The 24523-nt window shown below is 61.0% G+C and overlaps 1 long non-coding RNA gene across 1 annotated transcript in view; it reads left to right on the top strand.

Annotated features, from left to right (window-relative positions):
• LOC117646134 overlaps positions 1 to 15876 on the top strand; it is a 36792-nt gene extending 20916 nt beyond the window's left edge. The window contains exons 2-3 of the long non-coding RNA XR_004587763.1: positions 12285 to 12377; positions 15848 to 15876. This is a non-coding gene — a long non-coding RNA (uncharacterized LOC117646134). The remainder of the gene's footprint in view (positions 1 to 12284; positions 12378 to 15847) is intronic.
• The last annotated feature ends 8647 nt before the right edge of the window (positions 15877 to 24523 follow it).

Below are 24523 nucleotides of genomic sequence, written 5' to 3'. Positions count from 1 at the left end.
CAAAGCGTCGTCATGCCACCGATGTAAGTTCAAAAAGGCTCCCCTCCCTCTTTTAGACACACACACACACACACACACACACACACACACACACACACACACATGGAACGCCATTGTGCGCATAAGTAAACGGCGCTTCGTAAATCTCGACCCGCCCTTTTTGTCCGCTGTTGTTGTTTTCCTTTCGACTTTTCGCACCCGGAAGGGTTGCAGGGCTTTCCAGGGCTTTCCAGGGCTTTCCAGGGCTCTCCAGGGGGTGCGATGGAGAGAGAAGAAGGTTCAGGCCATGTGCTGGGCCGCTGCGCCAGGTGGCGGCGTGGTTCGGTTGGTTCGCGAGGTACGCGTCGCGCCGGGAGGCCTGTCCGGGGACCGGCCCGGGCCATGCCGGATCAGAGGCTAGGGCTAGAGGGTGGGGGGGACGGTGGGGGCCGTGCGTGTGCCGTTTGTTTCAGGAACTCGTTTTCCAGTCAATCAGACATTCCATGGCCGAGGGATAAACCCGGAGGGGGCGCGGCGGCCCGACCAAGGCCCGACCAGCCAAGACAAAGCGGAGCCGAAGCCAACGAGGGCAAAGCGAAGCCACGGCGAAGCCACGGCGAAGCCGAGCCAACCGCCTCTACCTTTAAAGCCCTCCTCGCTCTGCCCGGCCCTCCCCGAACGCGACTCGAAACCGCCCCGGCCCGCCCGCCCGCCCCGCCCCGGCCCGCCCCGGCCCGCCCCGCCCCGCCCCGGCCCGCCCGGCCCCGCCCGCCCCGCCCCGGCCCGGCCCGCCCCGCCCCGGCCCGCCCGGCCCGCCCCGGCCGCCTGGCAGCGCCTGGGGGGCTAACTGCCGCTATTCCATTTCATTCCCTTTTTATTTCCTTTTCGACGGTCCTTCTTTGTTCGCTTCCTCGGGGCGGTGAGGGCGGCCCCTCCGGGTTCGCAGTTCGCGCCTCGGGCTGCATTGATTTCGCGTGACTCGCCCATCGCGTCTTCGTTTATAGCTCTTGATGACCAGCCACTCAAAACAAAATTAAGTCAACTCGACGAGAACTTTTTTTTTTCTGCTTAGGAACATCTCCTTTCTTCTCCTCCCGAAGTTAATCAGCAGCGGGAGCGCGGGCGAGCCGCGCCCCGTTCAAGAAGTGCAGCCGACTGCACACCTCTCCGCGCTAAATTTATTACATCTTTTTTTAAAGAGGGAAACTTATGCTATCCTTCAGGGCCGTATCCCGCGCCAAGCGACGCGACCACCGCCTCTCTCTCGGCTCGTGGAGGAGCTTTGCAGCTCGCGCTAAATGGCTCACAGGACCTGCCGACGACGACAGGGAGGAGGGGGCTGTGCATTAAACCCCGAAAGTATAATGGAACAATAATTGGAATTGCGACTGGCATGCACCCCTTTGTGCGGGCCTGGCCGAGGCATGGCGAGGCTCGGCGGGTCTGCAGGCTGCCATTCAACTCCAGCCAGGAAGCAAACAACGGGAATGGCCAACTTCGGGCGGCGAAAGAAGGAAAACAAGGCCCGGGGGCGCGGCGGCGTGGCGGCGGCGTGGCCCGGGAGACTCTCTCCCAAGTGGTGGAAGTCAGTCAGGTAGCCGACGACGGAGGGAGTAGGGGGGAGTCTCAAGGTGAAATAAGGCGGGTACACCGTTAGGGCCCGGGGCGCTCCCGGTCCTTGGCGCTCCTTGGGCAGTGTACGTCCCCCTCGTCCAACGAATGGGCCGGGCCAACTTCCCCGCCGTATCTCTGCCAGTCGGCCAGAGCGAAACCCCCCGGTCGCACAGTGGGTCAGCGGGTCGCGGCCACACTCCCCCACCGCCACTCGGCCGCCACTAGGCCGCCTCGGGATGTGCATTTACACTCGCATTCATTTCGAGCACCGCGCCGTAGTACGGCATAATGCCGTCGTGATGAACAGGCCGTGGGTGCGGCCTTCCCCTTTCCCTCTCATTCATTATTCACGGGCATGGCCGAGGCATGGCCGCCCGTGACTCGTCACACCGCGGAGCCCGGCGGAGCCCAGTGGCGTGCGCCCGGGGGGGGGGTCATGACCCCCCCCCCTTTGGCCACTAGACAGCCGCCTGGAAGGTAGGCAAATTGCGTCACTTTCCCCCTGTAAGTAGGCAAAAAGCATGGCCTGACCCCTCCCTTTCAAAATTTCTGCGCACTCCACTGGCGGAGCCGCGGAGGGTAGGCCGTCAGGCCGGCCGCGCGTGCTGGCGTGGCCGCCAACGGGACGCCAACGGGACGCCAGGGGTGGCGCCGGCCACCCTGCCTCACAGCCGCCGTCCCAAGGGACAGCCTCGGCCCTGGAACCGCGGCACTGGAACGCTGGGACTGGGAGGGGAGGGGAGGGGAGGTGTTGGCTGTTTGGCCCTCGGACTGGAGGCGGTGGGGCGCGGCGGGGCGTGGCAGGGCGTGGTGGCGCGGTGGGGCCCTGGCGATGAAATTAGGTCTCGCTTTCAAGTGGACGAGCCCGGGCAGCCCGGGGCGGACGGGGGATGGTGCGGTCCTCGCGGTCCGCGCCACCACCCGGCAGCCCGCCGTGCCACGCCACGGCACGCCACGGCAGGCCACGCCGCCCGGGGCGTCCGGGTCCAGTCGGTGCGAGCGGGTGAACAGGGAATTCCGTAGTCCAGGCATCCGCAGCGCGAGGGGCGCAGGGCGCAGCGCGCTGGCAGCAGGGCAGGTGCCGCTTGAGATTGGACGCGTCCAGCACCCAGTGGACTGATGCTTTCGTCAGCCGGTCTCTCTCGCACCCTTATGGGACGCCCGCTGAGAGAGAGAGAGAGAGAGAGAGAGAGAGAGAGAGAGAGAGAGAGAGAGAGAGAGAGAGACCTCTCGCTCGAAATCAGTCTGCAGGCTTAGGGGCTGTGTAGCGAGCGCACACTGTGCCCCCACCCCGCCCCGCCCCGCCCCGCGGTCCGGGGATCCGATGTACTGGACTGTGTGCGGCGGAGCGGCGGGGCGGCCGAGGGATTTGAGGTGAGGGGTGCAGCCGACAGGCAGCGTCGCAGATAGTGGCGTCAGGGCGCGGCGGGGCGGGGCGGGGCGGGGCGGGGTGGGCGGTCCGAGTGGACCCTGGAGCACCATTCGAGCGCTCGGCGTGCCACCACACCGCCCGTCCACCGGCCCCGCCGAGCACCTCGCCGCGCACCGTCAACACGTTCTCGTTTTCACTTTGGACGCAACTTTTGCGCCGAAAGGCGATTATCACGACACGGCGGCGCAGCGTGGCGCGTCGCGTCGCATGTTGTGTGCTCAAAGTTTGTCGCTGGCGACCCCCCCCCCCTCCTGGCAGCGTCAATTAAAGCAGGTAGTTCTGTTGAGCGCGGCGGTGGTAGCGTCGCCTGGGGTCGGGTTCAGCTCCTGCCGCCCGCCTCCGCGAAAAAAAGGGGAAGATGGCGAAGAGGCCCTTAGAGCGGCGCCCTTAGCCGTGAGCCCATGGCACGGGTCCCAAAGGGAAAAGGACGGGCAGGGTGACCTTTATGCCTTTATGTCTGCGTGACTCACTAACAGTACCCTGGCGCCACACGCCCCACACGCCTCACGCGGCGCACACCGCACTGTAGAACAGTCAACGCTAAGCAGTCCCGACCCCTAACGCAAACACCCCGAAAAGGGAGAAAGGAAAGGTGTGCTCTAGAGGGAACTCTCGTCGCCATGGAATCCTCCAGCCCTCAGCCAGAGGGCCCTCCCGTCACACTGGAAATGCCTGCTCCTTGGCTCAAGTTCAGTGTTCGAGGCTCAAGATAAAACACTTGTTTGGGCGCCCCGATTCCCACAAAGCCACACGGCAGTTGTTTTGTTTTCTGTTTTTTCTTGTTTTCTTTCGCACTGCGTCGGACACTGCCTCCGCACAACAACCCTTTCTGGCGGGCTTCAAGATGGCCGTCAAGATGCTGCTGTCTGCCGGCCGCTGCTGCCACTGCCCTCTCGCTGTTCGGCTGTCGGTTCGTCGGAAGCGCGCCAAATAATAAAGGGCCGACCAGCCACTCCGAAGCGTCTCCCCCGCACACGGACGGGACGCGCCGCGAGAGCGAGAGGGATGCGGCGGCTCTTCAGCCTGTCGGGCAGGGTGGTGGCCGGGGAAGGCCCAGCCCAGGCCAGCACAGCCAGCCCGGTGGCAGCCCCCTGAATCATGCAAATTCGGGCTGGGGCTCTTCCCCTTGGCCCTCGGCTCGGCGGCCTGCACCGGGGCCTGCACTGCCGCGTGCACCGCCCGTCGAAGCCGGTCGTCGAGTGGCAGGCAACGCCACTGCGAAAAAAATTCCCCCTCCCAAAGAAAGAGCTTGGCCTCGTTAGGGTTATGGTTGTTTTCGTTTTTTGTTGCGGTCGTTGTCTTCCGCTTTCCCTGGACGGTTTGCGGGCCTCCAATTACTACTCGGGACTGCCTGGCGGGCCTGGCGGGCCTGCACTAGGAAATTGGCCCGCCGACTCGGGTGACGGTTACGACGGCCACCGTTTCGGTCGCGGGGGCGTTCGGCTTTTTATCGATCTCCGTGGCATTAAAATCGACTTATCGCCGAGCTGCCCGGCGCGCCGCGTCGGCCGGTTAGCGCCCGACGGAGCGAGGGTAGGCAGCACGCCGGACAGGGGTGTCTGGCGGGCCGGCCCACCCTGCCATTACCATTACCATTAAGGGCTAGACCACTCATGATCGTATGCCATTTCGGGCCCGACACATGCTCGCCTGCACTGCAAAACGAGACATGGCCGTCCTCGGGCGGTCAGGCCGGCAGGTCTTCGTTCCTCTTGCATTGCCAGTCTTTGCGGTCCCTCGCAGCAGCATGGCCCCGTCACAGCCTCGTCACGATCTCGTCACGGCCTCGGTCACAGCAAACTGCTCTAGTTTCGCTCCTGGACGTTTCGAGTTTCGACCGAGTCCCTTCGATGTGTAGCCCGCCGCCACGGTGCCCTTTCGGGCCAACAGGAGAACGTGCAATGCGGCGGAGCGCGGCACGCACAGTGGGCCAGAAGACCGGTGGAGGCGGCCAAAACTCTAGACGCGTTTTGAGCTCCAGAGTCGCTAAATGGCACTCGAACCGAACGTGTGACCCCACCAATGGATTCTTCGTTCGGAGAGCAATCCATTGGTGGGGTCAAACGTTCGGTTTGAGGCCTGTTTAGTGACTCTGGAGCTCAAAACGCGTCTAGAGTTTTGGCCGCCTGCGCCGGTCTTCTGGCCCACTGTGGCACGGCGCTCCTCGGCACCCCAAGGCACGGCACGGTCCCCACGCTTACCGCCAGCGCACCTCCCCGCATTCCAATGGCGCGGGATGCCGGCAGCTAGTTCAACGGGGAGGCAAGGGATGGCGGCCACCCTATGGCTGCGGGGAGGCAGGGGCGGGCGGCCACCCTATGGCTCCGAGAGCGGACGACATCAGCATATGATGGCAGCGTGCATCGGAAAGAAATTCGCCGCTGTGGACAGATTCCGCACAGCGCTTCCTCGCTCTGCCACCTTTGCACCTGGACGCGACGCCCCAGGCGTGCGAGAGAGACAGCGAGACGCGCCACGATGCGACAGCCCTGTGCGAAATCAAGGACGCGTCTCGCGTTGCGCTCCGCAGCGTTTACATCCCATTCGATCCTTACCTAACTAACCCCCCCCCCCCCCCCCGGGGCGAACCCGACTCCAGGAGCTCCAAGAACGCTGTGTAGCCTCGCACCGACATGCTCGCCAAACAAGTGGCTAAGTGCGTTAGCGCGGCAACGCGGTGCGGTACAACACTCCACCACTTCCCCCTCAGCAGGGTCCCGTCGGTCTGTCTCTCTCGCGCCCGAACGGGACGCCCCGTGATTTCCGAGAGAGAGAGAGAGAGAGAGAGAGAGAGAGAGAGAGAGAGAGAGAGAGAGAGAGAGAGAGAGAGAGAGAACACGAACACTGGCGTCGTTGTCGTTACGGGGCACGGAGTGCATTCCAGCCTCCAGCCGGCCCCTGGAACGGCTCGTGATTGTCTTGCCCGAGTCCCGCCAGCCCGCCAGCCCCGCCAGCCCCGCCAGCCCGACGGTTCCAAAAAGCGCCGCGTCGCACACGAGAGGGCGCGAATCAAACGCAATGGATTGCCCTTCGAGTAATCGACAGGTCCCGCGGGCTCTCAATCTCGAACAGTGTCTGGAGCTCCTCTCCATCTCGTCCTCCAGCGAGCGGTGCGGTTAGCCCGTCATCATCACGAGGTGCACTTTTGGGCTTGTCGAGCGCGCCGCTCCACCTTCTTTTGTTTCAGAACGGTCCTTTTGCACCGCGAATTGTTATTTGTTTTAACTTTGGTCACGGCATTATGTCGGCGCCAAGTTGTCGCTGTTGACTGTGAGTTGGTCCGTGCCATCTGGCGAACAGAGCGGCGCGCAAGTTGTTCCTGGAAAGTCAGTGCGAGCCGCGTGGCGCTGCACAGTGGGCCAGATGACCGGTGGAGGCGGCCAAAACTCTAGAGACGTTTTGAGCTCCAGAGTCGCTAAACTGGCCTCGAACCGAACGTGTGCGACCCCACCAATGGATTCCTCGATCGAAGGGCAATCCATTGGTGGGGTCACACTTTCGGTTCGAGTACTGTACAGCGACTCTGGAGCTCAAAACGCGTCTGGAGTTTTGGCCGCCTCCACCGGTCTTCTGGCCCACTGTGCGCTGCGTGGCGCTGCAGGTGGAGTCGAGGAGCTCGGCTGGCAGACATACGCCACGCTGACTCCACGAGCGGAGCGGGATCCACCTGGCCCGCTGTCTGTCTCTGTCGCACCCGCACGGGACGCCGCGTGAGTGCGAGAGAGAGAGAGAAGCTGAGTCCTATCTTTACAGGAGGCTCTCCCCCCCCCCTCCCTGCTTTCCGTACATTACTCGAGTTTGAAGTGTTTTGCGCTCCGAAATTATCCGCCTCTTGGCCGCTTGACGGCGAGGTCGCGGGTGGTGCGTAGAGCCAATGATTGTCCTGTAGTGGGGCAGCGAGGCGATACGCCCAGAGAGGTTTATGTCCTCGGTTGCCTTGTGAAAAGGGGGGGGGGGCGTACTGATGACTTGATACGGCCAGCTGGCCGCGCTCCAAGCTCCAAAGCGCGGCGCCCCGGGCACCAGATGTGCGCCGTGTTGCATGCGTGCGGGCCGTGCTCGCTGTGGGGCGGACAGGTTGACCCCGCCGGACAGACAGACAGACAGACAGACAGACAGACGGACAGACAGACAGACAGACAGACAGACAGACAGACAGACAGACAGACAAAACGAATTCGAGAGGATCGATGGGGGCACCAGCGTCGCAAAGGAAGATGCGCTTACCATGCAAGGGCGGGCGCAGGGCAGGGCGCACGATAGCCGAAACAGAGGAAAGAGGGAGGGGGAGGGGGTTGCACGATCCGATAGAGAAGGGCAGGGCCATTACGTGGTCAGACACGCACGGGACGACGGGGCAGCGCAGGCAGCGCCAGATGGGCCGGGCCGCCTTGGAGGCCATGGAGGCCATGGAGGCCATGGAGGAGGGCGGGGCGGGCGGACCCAAGGCCTCCAGGCTGTCGTGCAGACACATGTATCTTGAGTATTTCGACACCTGAACAGAAGACCCGGCTATCTTTTCAGAGCGATTTGAGAACCGGCTACCTTTTCAGAGCGATCCGAGAATCGGCTATCTTTTCAAAGCGACCTGAGAACCGGCTATCTTTTACGAGCGATCCGAGAACCGGCTATCTTTTCAGAGCGGTCCGAGAACCGGCTAACTGACTTTTTTTAAGAAATTGAGTTTCTTACATTAAAATAATCCGCATCACCTGTTCTATCGATTAATGTAAGAAACTCAATTTCTTAAAAAAAGTCAGTTAGCCGGTTCTCGGACCGCTCTGAAAAGGTAGCCGGTTCTCGGATCGCTCGTAAAAGATAGCCGGTTCTCAGGTCGCTTTGAAAAGATAGCCGATTCTCGGATCGCTCTGAAAAGGTAGCCGGTTCTCAAATCGCTCTGAAAAGATAGCCGGGTCTTCTGTTCAGGTGTCGATTTGTAATTCCGCGGCAAAAGCCCGGAAGCATTTCTCCCGACTCACCCTTGGCCGACCCTCTCTCCAACGATGTGCACGTACCTGGGTCCTGACCGCGACTGCCGACCCCGCGACGACGCCACCAGGAAACAGACTTTCTTCTCGCGCTGCGGCCGCACCGGCAGTCAGTCCGAGGGGTAAAGAGGGAAATGCCGTGTCAATAAGACGGAAGCAGCATCCGCGCAGGTGTTTGGTTAGGCTCACAGCGGGGTGGCTGCTGGAGGCTGCTGGACCGCTGGACCGGCCAGCCTTGAGCCGCCGTTAGGGGCGGCTGCCTTTGCCTCTCCTCCCTGCATGTAGATATGGTTCGGTTCTCAAACCTCTTCCTCTGAAAACAAGAAAAAATTAGAAACAGTGAATGAATGTGGGGGAGGGGAGTGGAGAATCTCGGCCCCATCCATTATACAGATTGTGCGGCTACATCATAATTTTGGGGTGCCGCGAACAGAGAATGAAACCGAAGCACTCCCATTGTCAGCCTGTCTGCATCAATTAATTGCAGTCAGAGGGTGGGCCCTTCGTGGCCCTTCGGTGGCCCTTCGTGGCCCTTCGTGGCCCTTCAGTGGCCCTTCGTGGTCTTTCGTGGTCCTTCGTGGCCCTTCGGTGGCCCTTCGGTGGCCCTTCGGTGGCCCTTCGTGGCCCTTTGGTGGCCCTTGTGGCCCTTCGTGATCCTTCGTGGCCCTTTGTGATCCTTCGTGGCCCTTCGTGGCCCGTCGTGGCCCTTCGTGGCCCTTCGTGGCCCCTCGTGGCCCTTCGTGGCCCTTCGTGGCCCCTCGTGGCCCTTCGACTCTGCACCCCCGGGGCTTCCAAGGGACGGCCCTTGGGCGCCTGCACCGGAAGAGAGAGGGTGGGGGAGAGAGAGACAGCATCCACCTCGTGATGCAAGTCTGGCACGCGCTACCCCCTTCCCTTCCGGTGGCGGATCAGAGCGTCTCGACTTCAAAGGACCAGGCCAACAGGCGCAGCGCGGCAGGCCCGGCCCGGCCCGGCCGAGGCCCGCACAACTGGAGATGAATACAACCGAAACCCGACCTGGCTGAAGCGCTGAACCCAAGCCGAGCGGAGCGGGGCGGGCCTTCCGCAGTGTGGACCCGGCCGGCAGCGTCTCGAGAAAATGTAGCGAATGCAGCCCGCCCCATTGGGAGAACCAAGTGGAAGAACTACAAGTGGGCCAGCACTCGCTCAGAAATCTGCTATCACTTTGTGACAAAAGTCGCGGATGAAATCTTACTCAAAACGCTCTGATTTTGATTGGATGGGCGTAACGACAATGTCTCTTGAGGAAAATAAAGCCTTGAAATTTTCGTCACGAGACCGCTAAAATTTTTGCATTGAAGTGGGACTCCCAGTGGCGTGGGAGCACAAGTGGGAGGCCAATAAGGGCGGAGCAAGCGGGGGCCACACTGCACGGGATTGAGGCATTGAGGTTTATGATTTACCGTCGCAGCTACAAAGGAGACGGGTGCACTCGTCCTTTGGAGCGGAAGGGCTGAGGGGGTGGGAGGGGGAGGGGAGGGGAGGGGGAGGGGGAGGGGGTGGCAAGGTGCTCGGCGTGTTTGTTGCCTCCCCTTTACGGCGACCGTCAAGATTGGTGTAAACTACGGACGGCATTGCCTGGCGTTTTGTTGCCACCCGCAAGCTGTTCCCGCCGTGCCGTGCCCGTCGTGCCGGCCAGACCGTTGCACGATTTCTTGCTCCGCGAATCATCAATTTTTTGTTTGTCTCTCTTTTTTTGGGGGCGAATTAATTGATGGCAGGGTCTTCTTGCGCTACGGTGTGCTTGAGCGATCTGCCCCAGTTTCAATGTAATTTTGTTTTTGCTTTACTCCCTTTCTCGTGCTTTTTCCCTCCTTTTTTTTCTACTCTAGCTTTCTTCCTTTTCTCTATGGGCAGCCTCTAATCCTCCAGCCTGCCACCACACCCACCGCGAGCGCGCGACCGCCTAATCCGACCCCGCCCAATCTCTTACGACAAGGAAGGCATCAAATCTGCACGCCAAAAAAAAGGGATGAAAGAGGGGGAGGGGCAAATTTAAAACAAGTCTCTGGCCTGGCGGACGCTACGGGCCAAGTACACTGCGGGCAGAAGGCAGAGCAATGGGAGGGGGAATCAGCCCAAATCCATAAGCCACTGCAAAAATCAATTTTGAAAAAAATACTGATTCATTTTTTAAAATAAGCAACACGTTCTTCATTTTTACATCACCGATGGATAAACTGTGAGAAATGGCCGGAAATGGCGGTGTTGTCCAGTGACGTTGCGCCCTGCACTGAAATTAATTAGCGAAAAGTATCATCTGCGAGGTGTTTCAACTTTTGGTGTGGCCTCTAGCTATTGGCGCGCACTCGCGCGCTCAAATTCTCTCTCTCTCACACACACACACACCACACACACACACACACACACACACAGAGAGAGAGAGAGAGAGAGAGAGAGAGAGAGAGAGACACGAGTCAACACGCGCAGGACGGAGCGTGGCCCGACGCCTCGGGGAGCCGCCGAGGCCGCCGTGCCTCGCGTTGCACAGCCAACAGTTTAATTTACGGAAAGCAGAGAAATTGTATGCTCGGGCGGCATTCCGGCTCGGCCAGGCCTGGGCAGGCCTCGGCAGGCACGGCCTGCAGCCCCGAGAGCGGCGCGCGGCGCGGGCGAGCCAAGCTGCTCGCGTAAATTATTACGACAATGTGATGGGATAACATCTCCGCCCTTTTGTGCGGCGCGCGCCACCACCGCGCGATACCGCCGCACTGCTGCCACTCGAAAATAATAAAAACAAAAAGACTCGCTGTTGTTATTGTTTCTTTACTTTGAATCTCGGTAGTATGCCAAGAGGCTGGGTCGGGTCCTCGTCGAGTCGCGCTCCGGTGGGCTCGTTAAGTCAGTCCGTATTCGTCTCTCTCTCTCTCCCCCCTCTCCTCTCTCTCTCTCTCTCTCTCTCTCTCTCTCTCTCTCTCTCTCTCTCCTGCTCTCCCTTTTTCATTTTTGCAAGCGGTGAGATTATGTTGATGTTTACTCGGTTGTGTTGGTACTACTTGGTGAGTCGCCACTTGCTGAGAAATTCAAGTATTAAACGCTGGTGTGGTTTGAAGCGAAAGATGCTTTATGCTAATTAATTGATCCCCGGAATAAACGGGAGTGTGTGTGTTACGCGTCGTGCCTCTCTCCCCGGGGCGCCAGGCCAGGCCACGCCGGGCCGCGCCTCGCCCGATCTGCATTGCTAATAACGCTGAGCTGGAAGACAAAGAAGAGGGCCGCCTTTCGCCTCTCGCCGCGATGATTAGAGAAATCAAGTTTCTTTTGCGCGCCAGCAGCGCGGGAGTGCCGGAGTGGCGCGCCAGTGCTGCTGCCTTCGCGAGCTTTGTCGCCGCAAAAGGGAGAAAAAGTAAAAATCCCCCCCCCCCCCCCCCAAAAAAAAGAAAGAAAACAAAGAAAGAGGGACGGTTTTGCAGTCAAACAAGTGTAGACCGGCCCTTCTGGCTGGCGGCGGCGGCCCCGAGCCCTGAGGTGTGTTCAGTTAGCCACCGCTCCCCAGCCGTGTGTTTCGCAGGGCGGTGTTCCCCCACGCCTGGCTAGGTGTGCCTGACCACGCCCAACCTCCTTCCTGCCTGCCGCTGCCTGCTGATGGACTCGGGGCGCCAAAGTGCCGATCAGCAGCAAGTGGCGGCGCAGCGCGCGCAGCGGCCCCGCCCGCACGATACACCTCGTGCTGCAGCAGCACAGCAGCACCGCATTTCGGAATCCGCTTCGCGCACCGGTATTGGCCTGACGCCACAGAACGGTTCATGTTTGCGCCTTTGAGCTTTGAGCCACGCACGGGACCGAGACGGCCTTCTGCCGGCTTCAGCTTGCGCGCTGTCTCTCTCGCACGTGAACGAAACGCCCCGTGAGTGCGAGAGATTGAGCCGAGCGTCAGCCAGGCCGCGCGGAAGAACGAGCGAGAGGGGTGGGGGAGCAGTGTAGGCCGCCCCGAAGAAATGCTGCCATTCGCTCTTTTGCTCGTTGGCGTTTTCCCGCTTTTTCCGTCTTTCCCGCCACTTTTCCGCTTTTCGTGTTTGCGCGCGTCCGGGCCGTCTGGGCCGGCCGGGGCTCTCCCCTCGCCCACTACACTGTAATGAAGGCGGCCCGGGAAAAGGGCGAAGGTTGCGGGCGAGTGGCCCAGACGGGCCCGCCAGGCCCGACGACCGTGTTCTGTTCCCTTGGCTTGCTCACTCAATATTTCCTCGACATTTCGTGACGTGTGTGTTCTTGGATCCATTTTGTAAAGTGGCTGGCGTCGTGTGTTGCAGATGGCGGCAAAGGACGCAGCTTCTCCCGCCTGCAGGGCTCGGCCTGCCCGCCGGGACCGCCTCGCATCGCCTTCGCCGACGACTCGCAGCTGGGTGAGTGTGTGGCACACTGGAGCCGTCCAGGCCGTCCGGGCACACTCCGCTGTCGACACTGTGGACGTCAGGCCGGCAGCCAGCCGGCACGGCGGCCGTATAAAGTGTGCAAACACCACCAGGCCCTCCCTTGCCGGAGCATTGCAGCACGGCAGAACCGGGCAGAGCATGGCGAGCCGGCAGAGTGGCGGGAAGGCGGTCCTGTCAGCTGAAGTGAGGTTAGGTTGGCCAATGTTAGGTTATGGTCCATGGCGGCTAATAAACGCTAGCTCGCGCACTTGCCGGTCAGGCATAATGTTGATGTGGGTCACGCTCCGACATGGCGACTACAACGCACCATAATTACCTCTGGCTCGTTCCCGGCCAATTACAAGCCGCGAAATCTGGAGCTACGGGGTTTCTCGGCAGCGTATACGAGCCTAGTAAGAAATTCAGGGCCAGCGGGATGGCCACCATGCTGCACAGTGCCGTGCCGCGCCGCGCTGTGCCCTGCCGTTTGTGAGATTAGATCCTGTCGGCCTTGGGGTGGTCCCCGGGGATGGCGGGGGAGTGGCAGAAATCGGGGTGACTTGTAGCCCTGCGAGACCCGCACCCACTACACGGTGACCAATCATGAGCCTGCGTTTCAAAATGTCCCTCCGAAAGGAGAAAAAAAAAAGGATGGTGCAAAGTAGTAACGAAGCTGTCAGTCAGTTTGACAGTCTGGTTGGGTTGCGCACTATCCTTCAGTGGGGCACTGTGGCTTGGACGTTAGTCATGTTTCATCTTGGTATTTTAAAAACCGTCAAAAGTGATAAAAACATTCGGAGTGGCATTTTCCAGCAGGGGGTGAAACTATGGACGTGCCACCGGAGGTGCGGCCGGCTGGCCGGCGGTCCATCACAACTGTCTAAAGAAGAAGCAGCATAACTTTGGCAGGAATCACGACGACGGCCGAGTCGCCCCGAGTGCGACGCAGTGCGACGTGGCCGAGGACGTGGCGGGGTGGCCATGGCTGTTCGGCCATGGCTGTTCGGCCATGGCTGTTCGGCCATGGCTGTTCGGCCATGGCTGTTCGGCCATGGCTGTTCGGCCCGGTCCTTTTCCCCACACCGCCCGCACCTCCACGACGACGGGGTGCCCCCGTTGCCAGACTGACCCGCTGACCTTTTAGCCACGGGCGGGGCGCGGCGGGGCGGGGCGGCAGTGTGGTATTCGGGGTGGGGCGGCACGGCGGCATGCTTACTGCTGTGGTGGTCCGATCCCCTCGCGGGGTGCGAAAATGGAAAGGGGGTGGAAGGGGGAGGGGCTGGCGGGGCGAGGGCGGATTAAGCCGTCTCGGGCGGTGCCGGGGCGGTGCCGGGGCGGTGCCGGGGCGCGGCCAAGCAGGGCCAGCTGACTGCTTCCGAACCGCGCCGACCGCGCCTTCGTCGCTTTGTCTCACTCACGCCCCGAGGTGCTTCGCGAATAATGTTGTCAGCCTGACCGCACTGCCAGAAAGTCTGGAGAAAAGCTGGCCTATGTCACACTTCCAAACGCCCGACAGTTTCTCTCTCTTTTCTTTTTACTTGATTAACACTAGAACCGCTGACTTTTTTGTATACCTAGAACCGCGGAAGGGGTCATTTTGACCCCCCATTTTTTCTGCCCGTATTTTTTTAATTTTGCTCATGTTATGGGCCCTTAACGATGTAAAATGATGTATCTGAGATCAACAATGATATTTTGAATTATATAGGGCCTTAAAAGGCCAAAGGTAGGCAACCCGCATGGCACGAATAACCTGTTTTGCTCCTTTTCTACCATTTTTGGCCCGTCCCTTGTATTTTTTTTGTTAAAAAAATGACGGAGGGACGGAGTATGATCCATGCTGTGCGTCCGTCCGTTCGTTCGTCCGTCTGAGGACTTCCCGTGGTCCGATCTTGACCAAATTTGATATGCAGCCTACTTGGGTGACCCTTCAGAACCGCCCGCTGGCAGCAAATCCGATCCGAGCCCCGGGGGCGCTGCTGCAGGTGCATCATGGTCTACCTTAGGTCGAGGAGGATTTCGGCAACGGATCAGCTAGAAGAGCATGAAGGGAAATTTTTGAATCGGGGCGACGAGACAAACCAACGGTGCCAGTTTCAAGCATCGGAGAGGTTTGAACCCGGGTTCAAATCCCAGTGGGGTACATTAGAACATTCCTTTTATTCAGTTTTTGCATTGTTGTTGATGTGTATGAGGGTGCTGATCTAATTTATGCTGATCTAAAAACATCTATTTTGACCCCAGACTCAGGTTCAAGTCCCGTCCGGATTAAAATAGGCGAAATTAGTACATTCCTCAATGTACGGGACGGCCAAAGTTGCCGATGTATATCGCAACTTTTCCTGTTATTCAGTGTGGGGATGGGTACTAAGTGACGTAGATTTTTTACCAGATGATACCTTTACACTTGAAACGTATCTAAAACTATTAGACACATAAAGGTGTCACCGTGCTTTTACTGCTGAGTCCAGAAACCAAGCGGTATCCTAACAATAATACAATAATATTAGGGTGGTGGCTGCCGGGCGGGATCGTGAGTGTCGCATGGCAGGCAGTCTGCTCGAAACATCGACAATACCTCGCGGGTACAGCGCGAGCGGCACCGGCCAACAATCCCCTGCCCCGGGTACAGCGCGCACAGAACAGCAACAATGTCTCACGGCTCGGCCGGTGCAAGCCACAGCTCGGTTCGCACCGACATTGGCCAGCTCGCTTAGGTCCATGTATATTATTGGGCTATCTATTTATTTCATACACAGTTATAAAAAAGCCCGAACTACTACCTCGAAGAAAACCAAACGAGTATCATCTGCTTTCATTAACGTTCGTTGAATGAGATTTTTTTATTCTACAGATACCTTACGCGGAACACACGCATCTTGCATACATTTAGGCGTTTGCTCGGCGGGTCGCCTATGCCGTTGGCCAAGTTAGGTCTCCCAGGGCAGTCCATAGCACTCCCAAATGATTCACCACTAAAATTGACGCTTGTGACGCTTTTTTATTGCCAAAATTCGAACTTCCTGAGTGCAAACAATACAGGGGTCAAAATGACCCCTGCCGCGGTTCTAGGTATATTGTTGTCCTCGCCCACAAAAATGGTCCGACAGGCCAAAATTTTCACTCAAATGTTCTTTTCTGGTATTTATAAAAAGTCAAAAAGCCCCAAATCCGAGAAGAAAAAAATAAGTCAGAAAAATTTATGACGAAAATTAAAAGGGGTCAAATTGACCCCCTCCGCGGTTCTAGTGTTAAGGGGAAAATGGAAAACGCTTTAGGTAATGATCGATCGACTGCTCAGCGCCATTCGCTCAGTCCGGAACAAATTACGCGCTCTTTCGTTTGGAATTGATTGGATGGCAGGCTGTTTGATGTCCTTAAAGTGGCACTAATTCAATCGGTGTACCTTGTCTTTGTTGTTGTCCTTGTTGTTGTTGACCGGCGCTTTTATTCTGTTCCAGACCCGCACAAGTACCTCCGCCTGCACCGGCTGTCGTCGCCGGGCCCCACCACGGCGGGCATGGACTTCCCCGCCGCGCCGCCGCGCGCCTCGGCGTCCCGGGGCCCGAGCAACCGCGTGTCCTCGACGGGCTGCACGGGCTCGGCCTCGTCCACCGCCCTCAACCGCATCGTCAAGCTGCTGAACCAGCGCTCGGCCCGCGACTCTGGCGCCGGGCTGGGACTGGGGCAGGGCCTGGAGGCCGGCGTGGACGCCAGCGGCACCCGGAGGCTCAGCTGGGAAAGGTGAGGGTCTCGGCTCGTCAGTCGCATCCGCCGCCTCCAGGGCAAGTGCCCCGCTAACGCCACCAGCGCCAACGGCCAAAGTTGCAAGCGTTATGGGTTGGCGCGAATCAGAAACTGAGGTGTGGAGAAGGCAAGCGTGGGGAGGGCGCGGGGCGTCGTCGACGGGAGGGGGAGGGAGCACCTTCCCTTACACGCCGCCGAAACACCCTCCCGGTTATATTCGGCTCCAGTGTTCCAGGAGTTCTGGCGGGGAGAGGTGGAGTGTCGGTGTCTGCCGGGCTTGCCTACCCGCGCCGCCACAGGGGCGCCCCTCTGCGCGTCTGGATGCTGGCCCTGCTGGCCGTGCTGGCCTCGATGGTGGCGCGGGAGAGCAGCGCCGACGTGGCCTGGCACGGCCAGGCAAGGCCGCCAGTTCTATCCATTAACCTACAAACTGAAACTGAGCGACGCAGAAAGTTGCCCTCTGAGTTGGAGCTTCGCGCCGCCCAGTGCTGCAGCGGTGCCGCCCTCTCGGAGGCGGAGAGAGGCGAGAGGCGGCCTTGGCGGAGAGCGGGGCGCGCCGCCGCCGCCGTCGTGGAGGCCGGCCCGGACTCCATAAATACTGCACGGCTGTCTGAGGGCACCGGGAGAACCTGACCCAATGGAGTCAGTCCGTCGTCCCGCTCGGTGTTTTGCACCAGTGCAGGGAGGCGACAGGGCGACCGCGTCGCTGTTGGAGCGCTGGGGCGTTGGGCCAAGGGCAAGGACGCAGTGCTCACCGCGACACGCTGTTCCACAAAAATAAAATGAATAGAGCCACGGGATATTGATGAACGGCCCGGCGGCGTCGATACTCCGCGCTGAAAAGGGCGCGCCTGGCTGCGCCCCAGCGAGCGCGGTGTATCGCCGCCGGGTCGTTTCCGCTGCTCGTTCTTGTGCGCGCGCTCGTTGCGCGGGTCGTCTGCTCAAGGTGAGCGCGGCACGCCGGGGCACGCCGGGGCGGTAACGGCGGCAAAGGCGGCCAAGGAAGGAGCTTGTTTGGCCGCACCCAGCCCCACCCAGTAGCGAAGAAATAGAGTCGAGTGTGGCGCGACCACCGCGCTCCGGACGCCGCGGGGAGGGGAGGGGGAGGGGCCATAAACGTGGAGGCGCCGCGCTCGCGTCGAGTACAAAAGGAGCGTCGTGCTTTCTTTGCCACTGACTGCTTCAATTTATAGGGGCGGTTCGGTATTTACCGGTCGAGGATGTGTTGGCGGGGCGAGGGTCTCCAGGTGCTGGGGGTGGGGGTGCATTTACAAGTTCGATCAGCCTCGTCGACAACAAAAGAACGACGATAACATCGCTAAATTTTGGACAACTGCAACTAAGGCCGTCAGAAAGGTCCTGGAGATTCGATGGAATTTTGACCATTTTTGCGAGGCCACTGCTCTCCAACTAGCTGCGGTCAAAGCCTTTCCGAGGCAGGGCATTGAGAGAGTAGTGTCTTAAGAACATTAGAGCGTTTAGGGGGGCCTTTGACCGCAGCTAGATTGGACGCAAAGGCCACCCAAAGTCAGCAAAAACGGCTGCTTTGGAGATTCATTCACTTTTTGACCATTTTTGTGAGACCAGTGCTCCCGAACTAGTTGCGGTCAAAGCCTTCCCGAGGCGGGGCATTAAAGAGAAGTGTCTTAAGAACATTAGAGCGTTGAGGGGGGCCTTTGACCGCACCTAGATTGGACGCAGAGGCCGCCCAAAGTCAGCAAAAACGGCTACTTTTAGAGATTCAGTGATTTTTTTGACCATCTTTGCGAGGCTATTGCTCCCAAACTAGCTGCGGTCAAAGCCTTTTCTAGGCGAAATCTCCAATAATCGGTGGCTTATATAATAATCAAATAATCAAAAGTAGTCACATGTAATCAATATATTCAGTAGTCAGCGTTACATGAAAGTCTGGAGTGGGCTCACTGGTAAAACTAAAGCGTAGTATTACCCACTGTTTTCAAGCGTAATTAGTTTACGCTTGAAATCAAGCGTAACAGGCTCATTCGCCAAGATTTCCCCTATCTAAATGCAAGGGGGAATTTCCAGACTATGCTTGATTTCAAGCGTAACGTCTTCAAGCGTAACTTTATGCTTGACTCAAGCATAGAGTTACGCTTTAGTTTTACCAGTGCTACCCCTCGTGCAGTAGCTTCGTGCCTAAACCCTTCTCCGTCCCTTGCAGGCGCGACCCCTGCGCGACGGGGCTGCCCCGGTCGTCGTCCATCGACAGCATGGTGGAGGCCGTGTGGGTGGAGGCGCCGGGGGCCGCGGGTGCGCGCGGCTCGCTGTCGGGGCCCGGCATGCGGCGCGCCCCCTCGCCGCTGCTGCAGCGCGCCGACCGCGCCGCCGCCGCCGTGGCCGGGTCGCCCTCCGCCGCCAGACGACTCAAGGGCGAGCGCGCGCAAACAGGTAAGCGTCACTTTCCCTCGCAGGTCTCGCAGGCGGAGTCGGAGGTCGGCAACCCTAGGTCCGACCCAAGGTCGCCAGTCGGAACCCCTAACTTGAACTGCAAGGGTCCCAGGACCCGAGCCGAGGAGGGACCTGGGGAGACTCTGCGGCTCCGGTTCGCTTTCACCCGCTTTGGCCGCACCGAACCGGCCACTCCGCCCCCAGGATGAGGCGATGAGGACGGGTAGCGAGGTGAGGCGCCGTGGCACACCGTGGGACGCCGTGGCACACCGTGGGACACCGTGGCACACCGTGGGACGCCGTGGCACACCGTGGGACGCCGTGGGACACGCCGCCGCGCTGGAGCGCCGGAGCGCTGGAGAGCTCAAGGCTCCAGAAGATGGATGGCGCAGCGAGATTAGAACACACCACACCCCTCTCACGGCGAATGTGACATTTCTCTTTTTGGGTGTAGCACGTACACTGTAAGTGCACTTTCCTACTGGGTTCCTCCACTCTGGCGTGAATTTTGAGGCCGCCTCGCCGATTCGGCGCGAAGAACCTCATTTCCCTCCGCGGCGCCGCGGCGCTGAGGCGCCGAGGGTGGCATGCAGCGGCGTAATGAACAAAGTTTGCTTGCGCTCCAGCACGGTCGTCACGGTCGCCACGGCGGCCAGGACGGCGACGACGCGACGGCGGCCTGGTTGCCGTCACGGCGGCGTCAAGCAGAGCCTCCTCGGTGGCGGCGGGGATGCCCGCCCCGCGCGCCGTGGCGGTGCCGCCCGAGGTGACCGCCAACACATTCCGCGGCCGCGGGGCGACAGCCTGCGACAGCCCTCCCCCTCGCTGGAGTCTGGCCAGCGCGTGCCAGGTGGCAAGGGGTGGGGGAGGGGGAGGGGTGATTCTTCGCCGCGGTCTTCGGTCCTCGCCAAGGGCATCCCTGCCCGCCAGCTCGCAAGCAAGTCTTGTGCTGCTGGGCAAGCCCAGGCAAGCCCTTCCGCAGGTCTCTTCTGGATCGGACGGGCCAGGCGAGGCCGCGAGGCTCCGTCGCTCTGATGGGGCGGTTGGGGCGTTCCGCAGGGGTGCGAGGGAGACAGTGACGATCGTTCGGACTCGCTCGGTAGGTTCCAGCAGGTTGGCGGTCACGCCCTGCGAGACGCTGCCCGTCGTCTCCGCTGCTCCGCGCTCCGCTCCCCGGGAGGCGGCAGGGCAGGCGGCAGGCCGGACGGAGGCCGAACTGGGGGCGCCGGGAGCGCCGCTGCGGGCCACCAGGCGGCCGGCCCTGGCGGACGGGGTGCCTACGCTGCGGCTGGCAGGCGCTCGCCGCTCGCCTCGCCTCGCCGCTAGCCATGCCGCCGGGCTCGCCGGGGGGGGGGGGTTTCAGTCTCTGTCGCGGTGCTGCGGTGTCGCGGTCAGGGATCGGGTGGCGGCTTTGGGGCTGGGGCTTGGGGCTCCGACTCGGACATGACAGGAGAATCGTCGTCGCAGTGCCATTCGGAATCGGAGAGGAGGAGGGGGGAGGGCTGAGACAATACAAGCAAGGCAAGACGCTCAAAGGGACCCGCCAAACGTTCCATCAGTCGGGCCGACCGGGCTCAGGACTCGGAGGGACTCGCATCGCCTCCAGCGGGCTGTGTGGTGTGGCGCAAACGCTTGGAGGCGGCTGAAAGGGAGAAGGGAGGGGGAGGGGGGAAGAATTGCGGTGTGCCGGATTCCTCATCCCTCGCAATGATGGCAAAGGGATCAGTCCGCCTGACTCGATGTGATGAATTAGGGCTGGGGAGGGGGGGGGGGCACCGCGACAGGGAGACCGACCGTCCTGCAGGGACGGCGGGAAGCAGGGCTAGCAGGGCCAATCATGCCTCGGGGCAATAAGGGTGCCGAGGGAGGGGGAGGGGAGGGGCGGCGTTTTGCAAGTTTGCGATGTGACAGCGATAGCTGGGTAGGCTTGGCCCCGGCCACCCGGCCGGCCCCGGTGGAGGAGAGGAGTGTTCCATTCGCGCTGCCACTCCACAGAGTGGCCCGCCGCCCCGCCCCGCCCCGCTACGCCACGCCACGCCACGATAAGCGATGATTGCACTCGGGAAAGAGTGCTGGAATTGGCTGCATAAAAATGTTGAGCAAAGCGGGGCAGGCGGCACGCGGCGCGTCGATGTTCGCGATGAATGCGAGTCGGGGGTCGTGCGGCTCGCTGCATCTGGAGTCCTGGAGCCATGCTGGAGCCGGATCTGGGGCAGGAAACTCTGACAGAAAGGGCGGGGCATTTACACACCAGGCCACTGGGGAGGAGTATGCCGTGGAAAAACGTTTTAGTGTGCAAAGTCGCGGCAGTGCCACTGTGCCACACTGCAAGTGGCAACGGGGCTAATCCCTTTCGGCGAGTCGCTGCCCAGTGCACAGTGTGCCCGCGGGGACGGCGAGGGCCGGGGAGGGCCCAGGGCCGAAGGGGCAAGGGCCGCCGCGGGGCCCGCTGCATAGCCCAGTGTTTTATGAGGTGCGAGCGAGACGACAAACTTTTCCAATTATGGCGACGAGTCCGACAGTCCGAGGCACTGCACTGGCAGGGCCGTGGCAGTCCGGACTCGAGTCGTCATCGGGCTTTGGCCTCACTTTGACAACGAACGACGCGCCGCCGCGCCGACGCGCCCCTCGCACGCAGATTCCAGTGCAGAGCGCATTCCTGCAGTCGCTCTGTCTCTCTCTCTCCCGAGAGCGAGAGAGGAACCTCCGCTCGAACTGTTTGCTTCGCGGTGGAGGCTGGAGTGGCCAGGAGGATGAGTTTGCAGTTTGATTCCGAACAGGCCCGCTCGTCGCTCTGTCTCTCTCGCACTCGCAAGGGCATCCGGGCTGATCCGGCGCGGGCATGCCCGCGTCCATAATTACAACTATTGCCATCAGTCGGATAACGACCGAGCACGCGCGACGCGATGCGCGAAGCAGCCGGCTGGCGGCTAAGGGCCCCGGCACCCCGGGCCCGGACGCCCGCCCGCCCCCGGTCCCCCACCGGGGGACCGACCCGCCACCCCCGGGGCCAACCTCCATGGGGCCGCCATGGGGCCGCCATGGGGCCGCCATGGGGCCGCCATGGGGCCGCCATGGGGCCGCCATGGGGCTGCCATGAGGCCGCCATGGGGCCGCCATTAGCGCCCGTCGCGGCCCGGCGCGGCGTCGTTCTAATGGCTTCTCCATGGTGGCGAGCAAAGAGGAAAGTAGTCTGATCAGCTTTCCCGCCGAGTCGCTCTCGAGACGAGCACCCCTTCTTGGCGGGGCTGGGGGGGGGGGGGGAGCGACTTTGCCCGCGGAAGGGGACAGCGGGGGCCTAATCCGTCATTCCGCATTCCTCATGCAATATGCCTTATCTTCCCTTGTCCCCAAACTTCCCGACTGGCGTCGTCCCCGCCCACGTCCCAAATTATTCAACACGTTTTCGCGAGTTTTTCCCGGTTTTCCCTGTCCTGCCGCTACTTGGCCGCGGCGGCGCGGGGCGGGGCCAAGGCATGCGTGCTCTTCCCCCTGCGCCCTGCGCCTGCATTGTACCGCGGTGGACCGTCCACGGACGCGGACGCCGGCCACTTTTCAATTTGCTGCCCGCCCTCCCGTTTCGATATTAATGCGACAAGTTTTGAGCGGCGTTTTGGGGGTCTAAGTTTGTCCCTGGCTGCATGTATAAGTAATCCCCTCCGAATGGCGTCCTGCCCCTCCCGGGCCCCTCCGGATCTCTTTGGTCCTTTGGTTCGCCCGTCAGTGAAAATCGCCCTTCCGCCAGCAGCGCTCCTCGCTCCGTCTCTCTCTACGGGGCGCCCCGTGAGTGCGAGAGAGCGACTGAAACGCCTTTCGGAATCAGCCTGCAGGGTAGGCTGCAGGCCGCAGGCAGGCCCAAAAGCACTTTTACCGCTTTGGGGTGGGGAGGGCCTGGCTGCTGGCTCGGGCTGAAGCTTCGCGGGCCGGGTCCACTTTAGAGTGTCGTGCCTCGTGCCTCGGCCACGAAGAGTGTTGGTTGTCGGAACAGATCACTTCCGAGCTTTGGACTCGGAAGCTGGAGTCACGTAGAGCCCCGCTGTGTAGCGCCGCGCGCAGCCCTAGCGCAGCACCGCCCGCGGACTGCCAATAGCGATTTAACTCTTCGCTTTACTGCCAATAATGCGGCTACTGCCCACTACTACTCCCTTGATGGGGCATTCAGGCGTTCCGCTGGCGCGACCGCGTGGCGCTGTCCAGTACTGTCCCCATCAGCGGCTTCGTCGCTCCGTCTCTCTTGCACTCACGGCGCGCGCCGAAGGGGTCGAAGGGGTGCGAGAGAGACCGACCGCTGCCCCACCCTCTCCCCGTGACAGGACTCGCAGTGTGGTGCGCTCGGTCCAGCCGGGTCCAGCTCGGCCCTGCACTGCCGGTGTAGCGGTCGGGCAAGCGCCGCGGCCCAAGTCGCGACGCGACCCGACCCTCCGACCCGACCCTTGTCCGCCGGCTGTGTCTGTGTGAGTGTGTGTCTGTCGCGGCCAACGACCCGCGCCCTTCCCCCTCCCCCTCCCCCTCCCCACTCCCTTGCGCGTCGCCGGACAGACACTACAATGGCGACTCTGCGGAGCCTGGAGCCGGCGGGGAGCCTGGACCGGCGTGCTGGCAGGTGGCCGTAGAGGCCGTGGTCGGGCCGGCCGGCCGGTCGGGCCACATAGCGATTCGCGCGCGGGCCTGGAGGCAACACTGTAAGCTAGAGCCGCGGCGCTGGGTAAGGCTAAGGCTGTGGACTGGGGTAAGGCCCGTCGTGTCCGTCCGTAGTGACTGGAGCGCACGAGCCGGCCGTAGTGCGCCCAACGCCCAACCGATCCCCGCGCGAGGCTAGAGCTGGCCGCGCTGGCCGACGGTGTGCCTACGCCCTACCTGGCCAGCCGCCGCGCCAGCCAGCCGCCCAGCCGCGCCATGCCCAACACACACGGGCTGCGGGCTGCGTCCGCGCCGAAGGTCTCCTTGTTCTCCAGCCGGCGTGGCCGCCCACCAGTGCGAAAGAGAAGGGAGAGTCTCCAACGAGAGTCCCTGCGCTCCGGTCAGAGAAGTCAGAAATGTAGGTGTTCTTCTTCTTCTTCTTCTTCTTCTTCTTCTTCTTCTCCTTTGTACTCTTGTTGTGTTTTCTCTTTCTCTTCGTCTCCCCTGCGTCCACGACCGCGTTGGCCTAGCGACCCTCCTGTAAGAGGGCGCAAGCTCGAGCTTTGGTGGTCGCGGGGGAGTTGGCACCTGCGCGAGGCTAGGGTATAAAAAGATAGTCGGTCGGTTTATTGTCGCGCGTGCTCGGGCCAATTAAAATTTGTCAGGAGGAAGAATGCGGGTGGACGACGCCGGCCAGTCAGGAGCTAAAGTAATTTATTTCCGATTCAGTGCACTGCTTGGATCTGAAAATCAAGGCCAAGGAAACCTTCGCCAAATACAAAAAGTGTGCACCAAACCTCAACTCCACAAAGTTTCCGCCAGTTCTGAGCTGCAGTTATTGTTGTTTACCGCGGCAAAGGTTCCTCTCGGGGTAAATACAATTTTTATTTTAAAAATTTTGACGTTAGTTGCACGTCTTCACCAGCAAATTAAACTTTGTTTGGCGTCTTTGTGAAAAAAGCGTGTCGGCAACGCGGGCGTCTGCATTCGGGCGACTACTGTTTTCATACCCCAGCCTCACACAGGTCGTTTTTCGGTTCCCCGAGGCCCAGGGCCCAAACCCCCAAAAAACCAGGAGGCCGGATTCGGGCTCGGCTTGCGCATCTCTTAAAGGAGGGTCGCTACGTTGGCCCCTGCCCCCTCCTCTCTCCCTCGCCGTCCTTTCCCACTCGTTCTGCTTGTGAGCAGGTCTGCGGCTCGGCTGCGGTGCTGCGGCTGTGCGGCTGGAGTGGGGGAGGGCCCGTGTGTAGTTGTGTAGTAGTGTATGTGGGGGGGGGGGACGCGGACAGGGGAGAAGGAGGAGAATAACAGAAACAAGTGGCAAAGCAAAAGCCAAGAGTCAGTCTCCAGCCGCACCGGCC

This window comes from Thrips palmi, unplaced genomic scaffold (genome assembly GCF_012932325.1).
Source record: "Thrips palmi isolate BJ-2018 unplaced genomic scaffold, TpBJ-2018v1 HiC_scaffold_19, whole genome shotgun sequence".
Lineage (NCBI taxonomy): Eukaryota > Metazoa > Arthropoda > Insecta > Thysanoptera > Thripidae > Thrips > Thrips palmi.
This window is presented reverse-complemented; position numbering and strand designations above follow the sequence as displayed.